Source organism: Macaca nemestrina, chromosome 17 (genome assembly GCF_043159975.1).
Source record: "Macaca nemestrina isolate mMacNem1 chromosome 17, mMacNem.hap1, whole genome shotgun sequence".
In the NCBI taxonomy this organism is placed as follows: Eukaryota; Metazoa; Chordata; class Mammalia; order Primates; family Cercopithecidae; genus Macaca; species Macaca nemestrina.
In genome coordinates this window covers 54530914-54543940 of record NC_092141.1, presented here as the reverse complement: position 1 = coordinate 54543940, position 13027 = coordinate 54530914, and the positions used below count along the sequence as shown (strand labels likewise).

The window sequence follows — 13027 nt, the reverse complement described above, 5'->3', positions numbered from 1 at the left end:
CAAGTACACATCTTATCCCATATTTGTTGGCCAACAGAATTTTTGTGCTTGGGTGTGTGTTAAATATTTGTTCTTGTTTTTTATCAGTTTTTCCATTAGGATATTGTTTTCTTAGTGATTTACACACATTTTTACTTACTAAGGATAGCAACCTTAGTTATATATTATGCAAATGTTTTTCCCAATTTGCCAATTATTTGATACTATGATTTTGTGAGGAAGGCTTTTAAAAAATTCTATAGTTTCTCATTTCGAGCCTTTCTCAGCTAAGCTTACAGACAGCATTGACTTTCATATGCTTGGTTTTAGTCAAGCTGGAGTTGCTTATGTTGCACTGCTGTCCCTAAACCATTTTGCCAAAGATGAATTCAGACAGTCACATATTAGGTCATAAGCATTCATTTCTGACTATTATATGTTTATACTCTCTACTGGCAATGGTCAATTCCAAAAGTATAGCTCTTTACTCTTGCAGAAGGGTTTGTGCAATTAATTATTACCCACATTGTTTTGCCTTTACAAAGATTGGTTCTAAAAAGCAATACTTTTTTCATTCTATATGAAAGCAGTCCTCCAGCATTCATTAGGACATGTAAAGCTAGTTGCTATTCCAAATAACCCCAAAATACCTGTGGATTTCCAGAATGAAAGTTTATTCCTTGTTCATGTTACAGAACAAGGTATTTCTTCCAGGGGACTCTGCTTGCAGTGGTTACTCATTGTGTGGCTTTGCCTCCTCATAATCGTTTGCTTGTAGGCTTGTGGATAGGGGAATAAGAGAGTATGAAAAGCTATACAGACGTTGTATGGCCAGGTCTTTAAATGATCTTTATCACTTCTTCCTAGACCCCGTTGCTCAGAATAGTCACAAGATCCCAACCACACAGAAAAAAGGATAAGCAATTTAGATTTCCTGCACTACCAAAAAAAAAAAAAAAAAAAAGGAAACAGGACTAATGTACATCTAGCCAGTCTCTCCTCTAACATACTCCTGACTATATCACCTCTAGTGTTTCACATCCATACATTTGCATTTTATACACATTTTATAAACATATATGATTTATGAAAGAATGGAGCTGTATGAATGGAATTGTCTTCTATTTTATTTTAAATAATACATGTTTATTCCACCTGGAAATTGCTTTTGTATATGGAAGTATGTACAATGTGAAATGGGCATCCATTTAAGTTTGTCTGAAAACATTACACATGTATAGAATAATACTTTCTTTTACTAAACAAATTATAATGTTTCATTTATCATTTATTAACAAATGAAATACAATGCTAATTATGTATCAGGTACTTTCTTTCTTAACACTTTGGAAAGTTAAGCTAATTTTCCCTCAAACAACCTTATGAAGTATTAATCTTATTATTTTCAGTGTAAAGACCAGAAAAATTGAAGCCTCTAAAGGTTAATGAATTGCCCAAATTCATGCTGTTAGTAAATTGCATATCTGGATTTGAACTCAAGAATCTGGCTCCAGGAAAAGTTCCTAAACAAATCCAACAATGGCTTGAGAGAACAGGAAAACAATGCTGGCGTTGTTTCATTAGTTTGCTAGGGGAGCCATAACAAACTGGGTGGCTTAAACACTGGAAAATTATTGTCACACAATTCTGGAAGTTAGCAGCCAGAGACTGGATACTGACAGGGTTGGTACTTTCCGAGGGTTGTGAGGAGGAATCTGCTCTGGGCTTCTTTCCTTGGCTTGTCTTCATGTTCATATGGCGTTCTCCCAGCATGATTCTCTGTGTCCAAATTTTCCCTTCTTATAAGGATTCCAGTTATAGCAAATTAGGACCAATAATAACCTTATTTTAACTTTATTACCCCTCTTAAAAAAAAAAAACAAAACAAAAACCACCTGTCTCTGGAAAGATCACATTCTGAGGGAGGTACTGGGGGTTAGATCCTGAGGCCATTAATTTTGATGGGGACACAATTCAACCCGCAACAAAAGTTTTTATGGTGGTGAGAGAATGGGGGGCTGGAATGAGGATTCCCATGGAAGACAGGGTCTTGGGTGGCTTGAACTTCCTGCAGATGCCAAAGAAGGGAACACCTAAGCTTTTTTTTTATCAGCTTGCCCAAATATGGGCAGAAAGTGTGTTGGGGCTTCAAACTGTCAGCAAAAAAAGTCAAGAGTTTTCACTACCACTATTGATTTTCACCAGGTTATTAAATTATTTTTAAGCCAGCACCACTACATTGGTTTAATTACTAGAGCTTAAAAAATAGCAAATAGGGCAAATGCCCACTTAATTACCTTTTGTCAAAATTTGAAAATATCTTCACGTGTCTAATGCATTTATCATACTTTATTTAAAAACAGCCAACTTGTCAAAGTCCTTGACCTAAAAATAACTTATTAACATTATAGGACTAGCATTGAATAGTATTAATATGTACACTTTGGGGAGAATTAATATTTTATAAAGTATTAGTCGTCCCATCCTGAAACATTACTTTTCTTAAACTTATTCAACTCATATTTAAGCACTGGTGGTAGCCAACCTCCAAGACGATCCCCTATAATCCTCACATCCTGGTATCAAAGTCCTCACGTAGTCCTCTCCTACATTTTATCAGGGTTGCTCTGAGTAATCCTCAGAATACAGCAGAAGTAACAATATGTTATTTCTAAGGCAGTGTCCTTGCTATCTTTTGGATTACTCACCCTGGTGGGAAGCCAGTCATCATGTTGTGAGGATGCTCCAGCAGCCCTATGGAGAAGTCCAGTTAATGAGGAACTACAGCCTCCACTAAACAGCCAAGCCAACCTGCCAGCCAGGTAAGTGAGCCATCTCAAAATCACGTATTTTAGCCTTCAGGCAATTGTGACCCTACACAACATCTTTTTTTTTTTTTTTTTTTTTTTTGAGACAGAGTCTCGCTATGTCGCCCAGGGTGGAGTGCAGTGGCCGGATCTCAGCTCACTGCAAGCTCCGCCTCCCGGGTTTTTACGCCATTCTCCTGCCTCAGCCTCCCGAGTAGCCGGGACTACAGGTGCCCACCACCTCGCCCGGCTAGTTTTTTGTATTTTTTAGTAGAGACGGGGTTTCACCGTGTTAGCCAGGATGGTCTCGAACTCCTGACCTCGTGATCCGCCCGTCTCGGCCTCCCAAAGTGCTGGGATTACAGGCTTGAGCCACCGCACCCGGCCCCTACACAACATCTTAACTGTAACCCTGTAAGAGCTCCCAAGCCAGAAACATCCAGCTGAGCTTTGCCCAAATTCCTGGTCCTCAGAAAATGTGTCACATGATATATAATAGTTACATATTAAATCTGCTAAAATTTGGAGTAATATTTTATACAGAAATAGATAACTAATACAGTTCTTCAGTCTAGTTTTATAGTTTCCTCATAAACATCCTGTACGTGTCTTAGTAAATTTATTCTTTGGTATTTGACTGTTTTTACTTGCAATACGCAGAGTATGCAGAAGGCATCTGTGTCTCATTATTTACAAAAATCACTCCAATATAAATGTTATATGTATTACATTGATTGTAATGCTCAATCTGGAGGACAAGTTGTGTAATGTGACTCACCTAGGTGTCATCAAGATCAACAGTAAAGACAGAGAACACTTTCATATTTCATATCTGTAGGAGTGTCCATCAGTTTATATCCGTAGGAGTGTCCATCAGTTTAACCCATTCATGCCTGAGGTTGCAATTATTTGAATTTTGAAATCAGACCTTGGCAATTACCTTGAGAAGTAGGATATAAATAACTCCTACATGCTTAGAGTTCCAATAGTAGAACATCAGGCATACATAAGTTTAATGGAAGTAGTCAGGAGGACAAAAAAGCCCAACTCAAAATGAATGAGTGAAATATGTTCATTGCAGCATCTTTCACCATCCCCAGATCACTTTCTTCCTGTCACTGTAGGATCATGCCATACAGAGCTGCAGGGCCATTTATCAAGAGAGTAGAGATATATAAACTTAATAATAAAAGATTTCCCCTGGTGCCTTATCCAATGTTGTTGTTTTTAACCTCTTCATTATAGCCTATTGATATCTTAAAATATATGAACACTCATTCATTGTTGTCAAAAGTTTCTGCCACCAGACCCAGGAACCCCTGGCATCTTCATGATCAGATATAACTTAGAACTAACTATATGTACTTTTCCTAGTACCCATAAGTGGAGGGAGACCCCCTGAAACCATTACTATAGAATAAAAGATGAAATACTCCTGATTATTGTAAATACAAAGTTGCATGCAGGATTGTGTAAAGACAATGCCAGGTTGGGCTGCCAGAATGAGCCAACAGTGTGTGATGTGCTTCCCCCTGCAGAGAGCCTATGAACAAACGTGCAGTCAGGGAGGTTTCACATCACCAAGATTCCTATCCCAGAAAAGCAGATGTTCATAGCTCTGGGAATGGAATGCAACCCTTGTGGAGAGCCTATAAATGGATGCATGAGGGGCACCAGTTCATATGGATAAGATGGGGCTATAAACGCCCTCATCTTGCCACGGCTCTTCTAGGCCTCTTTAGGGTTAAGGCATACTCCCTTCTGAGAATTTCTGGTCTAACAAGTTGTCTAGCTTCACATACTGTTTCTATGGATTGTTTGTAACCAGCTTTTGCTGCAACTGTTACTGCTGATTAATATCTTGCTAATCATAGGTTATGCAAAGACTGTGTTTCTGTTTTAAGATTCTGTTAGAAATTACTGATACACACACTATATTATAAATTCTTATCTCTATATACTGTACTTCTGCATACCGATGTTATGTTAAAGAATTACTTCATCCCCATGTGACCATCTCACCTTATAATCAAATGACCCTAAATCCCTCACTAACCTACCCCGCCCTCACTAAACTTAATAATAAATGCTGGTATATCCAGTGCATTGGCAGCATCACAGGACCAGAAGGCAGTGACCTCCCTGGACCCAGCTTTCACTATCTTGTGTGTCTATTATTTCTTGACCTGCCGATCTGCCTGGGAACAAAGAAAGAGCCCCGTTGCATTGTGGGCTGCTGGCCAGATCCCACACTACATAAGCACACCTACAAATCCCTGCTAGGACAACCCTAATCACAAAAGAAATTGGAAACACCCTGGGATCTTTCAAGGTTCAGTGGGAGACAAACCATACCAGTAACTTGCATAAGAAAAATATATACAGAACTGTTATTTAGTAAAATGAGATTGACTATCAAGAATAATAAAGAGAACTCTAAAGATACGTGAATAGCAAATGTGGGAAAAAGTCACTACTTCTAGGGCTGAGAATGAGTGCTCAAGGAAGGGACAAACTTGACAAGATTCGCCTCCCATGAGGCTGAGATTCAGATCTCATTGAAGAGGCTGTGGCTCATTGGACAGGCAAGAAAGAAGCTTGCCAAAGTGCCACCAGTGGAAGTTAGCAAGCAGGAAATGCCTGCTTGGGTATCAGTAAGGCCTCCTGCAAAGCCCACCCACTGGGGTGGTGGTGAGATTCACGGTGAAGCTGCTCACCAGCTGTCATGCTATAGGAATAATGAGAAAAGCCTCAGAACCAGGAAAATAAGGCCCTTTCTCTCGCAGCATACCTTCAGTGTCCTCAGCTGAGGAAGGCTAGCATCGCTCCAGTTGGCTAAAGAGAAAAGTTTATTGGGCCCAGCTCCAACACTACTAAGAATGACAAAGATGTATTTGGAGTGAGAGACAATAAGTGGATGACTGGCATACATGCTAAAGCACAATGAAATGCAGAATGTTAAGGAGAAATAAAAGAACTTTTGGGGGAAGAAAAAGAAATCACAATTTAACTGGCCTCAGGTTCTACCTTACACCTGGGAATTCAATATTGCGCATCCTAACTCTATTATAATCCTCCTCTAAGTTTTCTCAACACTAATATTTTCATTTTATGAATAAGAAATCTAGAAGGTCAAAGGATGAGCACAAAATATTTCCTTTTTCAGCCTTCACCATCTGAAACTCTCTGGCTGAGAGAGAAGCAATGAAGTTCAGAGTTCCTAAGGGACTACAATTCTCTGAAAATAAAGGCTCTCATGAAATACCAAATTATTTTTATCACAATTTCTATTTTCCTTTCATCTCATTTCATTCTGCTAAATTAAATACATCAGCATGGATGCAATAAAAAGGGGAGTAATAATGAATTTTTGACCTACAGGGAGCAACCATGAGCCCATTCACCCTTACTCTGCAGCTGCTGACACGCAGGAGAAAATACCAGCAGTTTTTACTCTTGCTTAGAGAAAACACTCAGGATATATATTCTACCTGCAGCGTATAAGTCTATGATCAGACCTGCTTTGGGGAATAGATTCCTGCTTCCTTCTTTACTTCTGTTTGAGTTTTCAACATAACAAGCAATTTAATCAGCAGCTCCACTAGAATGCTTCAGATATTTACATATCAGCACTACTTGCCTTTTTCCTTATTAAAATTGGCATCTGCCATGTCACTACACAGGACTGTAGAGCCAAGCACCCTGAGCCAATAACAGCACAAATATGACTTCTTGCTCAACAGCCTGAACTATGATCTGGTCTCTGCTGCTTGTCCTTCAGACCTGTATTTTACCAGCTGTAGAAAATCTATGCTGGTTTTCCCCTATCCAAAGGAAACCTGGAGAGATATATATTTTTGCTATTGTTAGTGAAACTTACTTAAATAAAAATTCTTCAACAACAACAACAACAATCTCTCTCTTGCATGGTAAAGCATTTACAGGCCAGGGAAAAGGTGAGAACATTACAAAAAATCATAGTAGTGATGTGACAGTTGGAGAATTTCTGTGACTATGTTTGTACACTGCATTCAAAAGACAGTAAGAAATTGTGCATTTCAATAAATTAGATACTAGGTTAGAAGTACCACTAAAAATCATCTGGTTGCAGTATATTTGCAGAAACCAAACAAAGGGACTTAGTTATCATGCAGTGATCTCCCTTAGCAACCAACTTCCTGATGTGTCAACTCAGCATTACTATTCAAATACTGAATTCAAGTATTGACTTTAAACATCTCATATTTAAAGTATAGGAGAGACTTTCTCTGTTCATAAAATTCGTTCTCTTACACAGCTCACTTTTCAGTGATATGCGATGTAGCCATATGAGCAATTCTTACCAAAGGACTCTAAGAACTGATTTGTATCACCTGCAAGACAAGGCTTTTCAGAAGTTCAGATGCTTTTTCACCACTTCCTTTTCCCTTCCATAATGCAGAAAATAATATTGCCATGGGACCTGCAGAATGGGGGAGCCACAATATGGAAGGAGCCTGGGTCCCTGAATCACCATGTGAGAAGAGTTTCCTACTGACCAAGCATACATACCATGGCCTGCTTCATGAGGAAAAAATAAGCTTCTATTGGGTTTGAGGCAATACAGATTTTGACAACTCTTATTATGTATTTAAACATACCAAAATAGAAGGATCATTGTGATGCAAGTTAAAAGGTTTGGGAATCTGATCTTTCACTTCCCAAATGCTATTTTATTCTAGTCAAGTCATCTAATATTTCCAGCCCTAATTGTGTCAGCCAACAGTGTAGATTTGCTAGACATGCCCGTAGTAAACATATTTAGGAACATTTAAAGTGCATTTTTAAAGTATAGTCAAAAAGTCATTGTACCAAAGAAAATAAATATTGCATGTTTTGAGGCAGTTTTAGGATGCAACAGAATGACACTTAGAATTTTGATTACATTTGGGCTTTCGACACATGCCGGCACTTCCCCACTGACATTTATTCAAAGTGACTAGTGACCTACACAGCCATCAAAATATCCATCAAAGCAACTAAAACATCATGTTCCAAACTATAAAATCTCAATGGTAACCTGAATGAAGCTTTCAAACTTCAGCATTTTCCATAGCACTAAGCACTATGTTTCATGCTCAACACATATTTTTTTAATTAACTGGTCAATTAGAAACAAGCATTCATTTCTCTTAGATTCAATTGGTGAATATCACTAATACTTCCAAAAATGCTCTTTACCTTCCATGGATACACAAGATTTAATATTCTTGTCTCTATTTAATGTTACTTGGTTTTCTGGTTAGTTGCCTTGTAGCTTTGCTAGTGGTAAATCCAACAGCTTTTCTCAAACCTCTTTTCTTATTTTTTATAATTCTGTTTTTGAGCCTTCAAAACACCTCTTTCCAAAATCATATTTTCTCACAGTTACAGCCACTCTGTATAACAGTAACATATATCCTACCATTTTAACTTATTTTTCTCTTTTGGTCACGGTTCCCTCTTTCTTTTCTTAGAGACTTTCTGTCTTTGTTTGCTTTGAAGTGCTATAACAAAATTTCATTGGCTTACAAACAACAGAAATGTATTTCTTACCTTTCCAGTGGCTGGGAAGTCAAACAGTGAAGTGCCAGCAGATTCGGTGTCTGTTGAGTGCTCACTTCCCAGACGGCAGTCTTTTTGTTATAACTTCAAATGGTGGAAGAAGCAACGTTCTCACTGGAGCCTCTTTTATAAGGGCACTAATCCCATTCAAGAGGATTCCACCCTCACGACCTACTCACCTTCCAAAGGCTCCACCTCCCAATACCATCACTTTGTGGATTAAGATTTCAACATATGAATTTTAGGGAAACAAACATTTAGACTATAGTCATTTTTGTGAAGCTGTTTTTTTCTCTCAGTCTTTTATCTCTGGGCTGGTGATGCCCAGATTTTTGTCTCTGGTGAAGTCAATTTTCCTAAGATTGCAAATACATACAATTAATTGCTTAAAGGATGCACATGTTTTCCTTGCCATCACATCGATCTTAACACATCAACATTTTTTTCTTCCTTCCATCTGGATATCTGTTCCCCTACATACTTTGAATTAGTAAGTGACATCAACATTCTGTCGGTTTTGCAACCTTTGAAAAATCATCAAATTAGCCTTCTTCATTTTCCACATTCAATTTGTTGCTAAGTCTTTTCAGTACTTTCTGCAAAGTGCCCTTCTATTGCTGTAATCAGCATCCCATTCCAGGTGCTCAATCCTCAGGTTTATCTTTTCCTAATTTACTGTAACTCTACATTCACCTCCTGCCCCCACCCATCCAAAATACAATTTACCAATGGTTCTCACACCTGGCTACACATTGAAATTCCTGGGGGGCTTTAAGAATGGCAAGGCTTTCTCCTAGAAATTCTGATTAACTTTGTCTGCGGTGGGGCAGTCTGAGCACTAGGATTTTTACTTCTCCCAGATGATGATAATATGCAGCCAATATTGAGAACTGTGGAGTTTTCCCATTTCCAATCTACTTATTCCAAGGGACTTCATATTTTTTTGTGGATAAAATAATCAGATCCGTTGTTTCACTATATTATCTAACTGGCTCCTTTTTGTATACAAAAAAAGCTATTGATTTCTGCATATAATGTGTAAGTAGAAATCTTATTGAATAGTTTTATCTCTTAGAGACTTTTAATATTTATAATCTTATGCTTTCCAGATATATATAAACATATCATCTGCATTGGTTTACTATTGCTGCTATAACAAATCACCATAAACTTAGTATTAAAGCAACATACATTATTTTACAGTTATAGAGGTCAGAAGTCTAAAATGAATCCATGAGGCTGCATTTCTTTTAGAGTCTCTAGGGAAAATTAAGGTTCCTTGTCTTTTCCAGCTTTTAGAAACCACTACATTCTTTTGCTTGTGGTTTCTTCCTCCATCTTCAAAGTTAGCAGTATACCATCTTCCCTTCGCTCAGACCTCAATTTCCATCTTTATATCTTCTCTCTACTTTACACTTAAATCGTAACTCCACTGCCTCCCTCTTACAAGGACTTCTGTGATTATATTAGGCCTACCTGGGTAACTCAAGATAATCTCCACATCTCATGATCCTTAATTTAATCATATATACAAAGTCCCCTTTACCATGAAAGGTTTCAGAGGTAAGACATGGAAGTCTTAGGAAGTCATTATTTGGCCTACTGTATCATTTTAAAATAATAATAAATTGCCTTCTCATGTCCAATTCTTAAATCCCATTTATTTATTATTTTCCTCTTGGCTTTGGTCAGTTCTTCCTCTTCTTATTGTTTATAGTAATATCACATACAATCATGTACCACATAATGACATTTCAGTCAATGATGGGCCATACAAACTACAGTGATTCCATAAGATTATAATACTGTATTTTTACTGTGCCTTTTACATATTTTCATATGTTTAGATACACAAATACCCTTGTGTTACAATTGCCTACAGTATTCTGTATAGTATAGACGTTGTTTAGATTTGTAATCTAGGAGCAATAGGCTATACCAGATACCCTAGATGTGTAGTAGGCTATATGATCTAGGTTTGTGTAAGTTCACTCTATGACGTTTGCACAACAACCAAATCACCTAATGAGGCATTTCTCAGAACTTATCCTTGTCATTAAGTGATACATGATTGAATTTTTATATATACATAAAGGTTATTGTTTCTCTCTGAATGTAGGCATCCGTCTCTGGTCCTGCTAGTTGGTTAAAAAAGAAAAAAAGTAATTGAAGTTAGCAGAGAGCTTATAATAACATTCTCTCTCCCCTGTCTTGGCAGAATCTCTCCTCCATTTTCAGAATTCCCACTTTTGGAGTTAAGATTATTCAAGCTCACGGACCCTCTATGTAATTTAGTATTTATAAATCTATGCTTAATCAGAAGAGGACTTTTTTTAAAAAAAGATTGCTTTTTCTCCCCTTATTCTCTCTGTGTGTGTGTGTGTGTGTGTGTGTGTGTGTGTGTGTGTGTGTGTGTGTGTGTCAGGGTCTTGCTCTGTCACTCAGGCTAGAATGCAGTGACATGAACCTAGCTCACTGCAACCTCCACCTCCCAGGTTCAAGTGATTCTCCCACCTCACACTTCCTAGTAGCTGGGGCTACAGGCATGCACCACGACGGCCAGCTAATTTTTTCTTTATTTCTCTCTTTCTTTCTTTCTTTCTTTCTTTCTTTCTTTCTTTCTTTCTTTCTTTCTTTCTTTCTTTCTTTCTTTCTTTCTTTCTTTCCTTCCTTCCTTCCTTCCCTCTTCGTCTTCTCTTCTTTCTTTCTTTCTTTCTTTCTTTCTTTCTTTCTTTCTTTCTTTCTTTCTTTCTTTCTTTTTCTTTCTTTCTTTTCTTTCCTTCCTTCCTTCCCTCTTCATCTTCTCTTCTTTCTCTTTTTCTTTCTTTCTTTCTTTCTTTCTTTCTTTCTTTCTTTCTTTCTTTCTTTCTTTCTTTCTTTCTTCCTTCCTTCCTTCCTTCCTTCCTTCCTTCCTTCCTTTCTTTCTCTTTCCTTTCTTTCTTTCTTCCTTCCTTCCTTCTTCTCTCCTTCCTTCTTTCCCTCTTCATCTTCTCTTCTCTTCTTTTCCTTTCTTTCTTTCTTTCCTTCCTTCCTTCTTTCTTTCTTCTTTCTTTCTTTCTTGCATTTTTGGTAGAGACAGGGTTTCACCATCTTTCCCAGTCTGGCCTCTGGCCTCGAACTCCTGGGTTCAAGTGGTTTGCCTGCCTCCATCTCCCAAAGGTGCGAGCCACTGCACCTGGCTTCCCTTTATTCTTTTACTCTGCCTCACCTCGGTTCATCTCTCTTGGATCAGAGGCTGTCTAAGAAAAAGGAAAGAAGGTGTGCGTTTCTAGTAGTACAAAACTGGGTCCCTAAATGTGTGTTTCTTTCTTCTCCTTATGCCACCTCACGCTTGATCATCTTAATTTCTGGTAAAGAATTCTTTGTTTAGGCATTTAAGACAAGCTCACTAATGTCTAGAAATTTTTAGCTTTCTTTAGATTTGAAAAAATATGAGTCTATGAAGGGGATCAATTAATTAATATATAGATGTTCACTCACATTCCTTCCTAAGCACTGGTTGTTCCCTTTTCCCATTCTTCGAGGAGAATCTGTTGTGCTTTTTGTGTGTTTTTTTTTCCCCAGACCAATTTCTAAACTTCCATAAGGAGCAACTGAGAAAATGAAAATGACCAGCCAGACTAAAATGTGGTATAGCAGAGAGGAGATAATGAGAGGAGATAAATCAGCAGAGGCGATTTTACAAAGTCTCACAAAGGATTTGTTATTCATTCATGTAGCTTCTCATAACATATCCATTTTGTACCTTCTGTGTGTTAGACACTCTTTCAGGTACTGAGGATAGAGCAGTGAACAAAATATCAAGTTTCCTTCCTGAAATGTACATTCTAGTTGGTGCAGATAGTCAACAAGCACACAAGATTTATTTCAGCTTGTGATAAATCCTAAAAAAAAAAAGAAAGAAAGAAATAAGACACTGAGATGGAAATGATGAGACTGGGGCAGAGGAGGGGATCACTGATGTCATCTTAGAATAAGTAAAATTACAACTGAAGTCTACAAGATTAAAGTAAATTTCCCTTTGAAAAGTTGAGGAAGAGGTGTTCAGGGCAGGGGACATAAACCCTGAGACAGAAAAGAGCTAGTCTCATCTGAGGAGCAGACTGGAATGAGGAATGTCTTGATACAGTTGGATGGGGAAATGGTGCAGAGTGGTGCAAGGTGAGGTGGGTGAGAAAGCTGGGTCCAGATGGTGTAAGCATGGTAGGACATGGTCAAAATTTTAGATTTTACTCTTAGTGTAGTAAAAGGCACTTAACCATTTTCAGTGGGAATATGATGTGTTCCAATGTATGATTTTTGAATATCGCCATGATTTCTTGGGGTATGAATGATAAATATTATATTCATCATATTTATGGTTTTCTCTAGAAACTTAGTCTTAAGCATCCATACCTTGCACCATAGATTATAGATTAAAGTAAGGGTGGAAGTATGGAGATCACTGAAGAAGATACTACAGAAACCCAGATAAGACATGATGGTAGCATGGGCTAAGGTTGGAGTGTGGAATTGGAAGTTTGAGATCTTTGTTAGGTAAGCAAATTAAAATGTCATATAGGCAGTTGACTATACATATCTGGATTTCAGGGCAGGTTAGGTGTATATTTGTGAGTCCTTAGCAATAAATTGCATTTTGAGCCATGGGACTGGATGGG

The 13027-nt window shown here is 37.9% G+C and overlaps 1 long non-coding RNA gene across 4 annotated transcripts in view; it reads right to left on the bottom strand.

The window, feature by feature from the left end:
• Positions 1-2877: 2877 nt before the first annotated feature.
• Positions 2878-13027, bottom strand: part of LOC105476759 (uncharacterized) — a 277502-nt gene continuing 267352 nt past the window's right edge. For all 4 annotated transcript variants that reach the window (XR_011615746.1, XR_011615747.1, XR_011615745.1 and 1 more), the window contains one exon: positions 2878-12253. This is a non-coding gene — a long non-coding RNA (uncharacterized lncRNA). The remainder of the gene's footprint in view (positions 12254-13027) is intronic.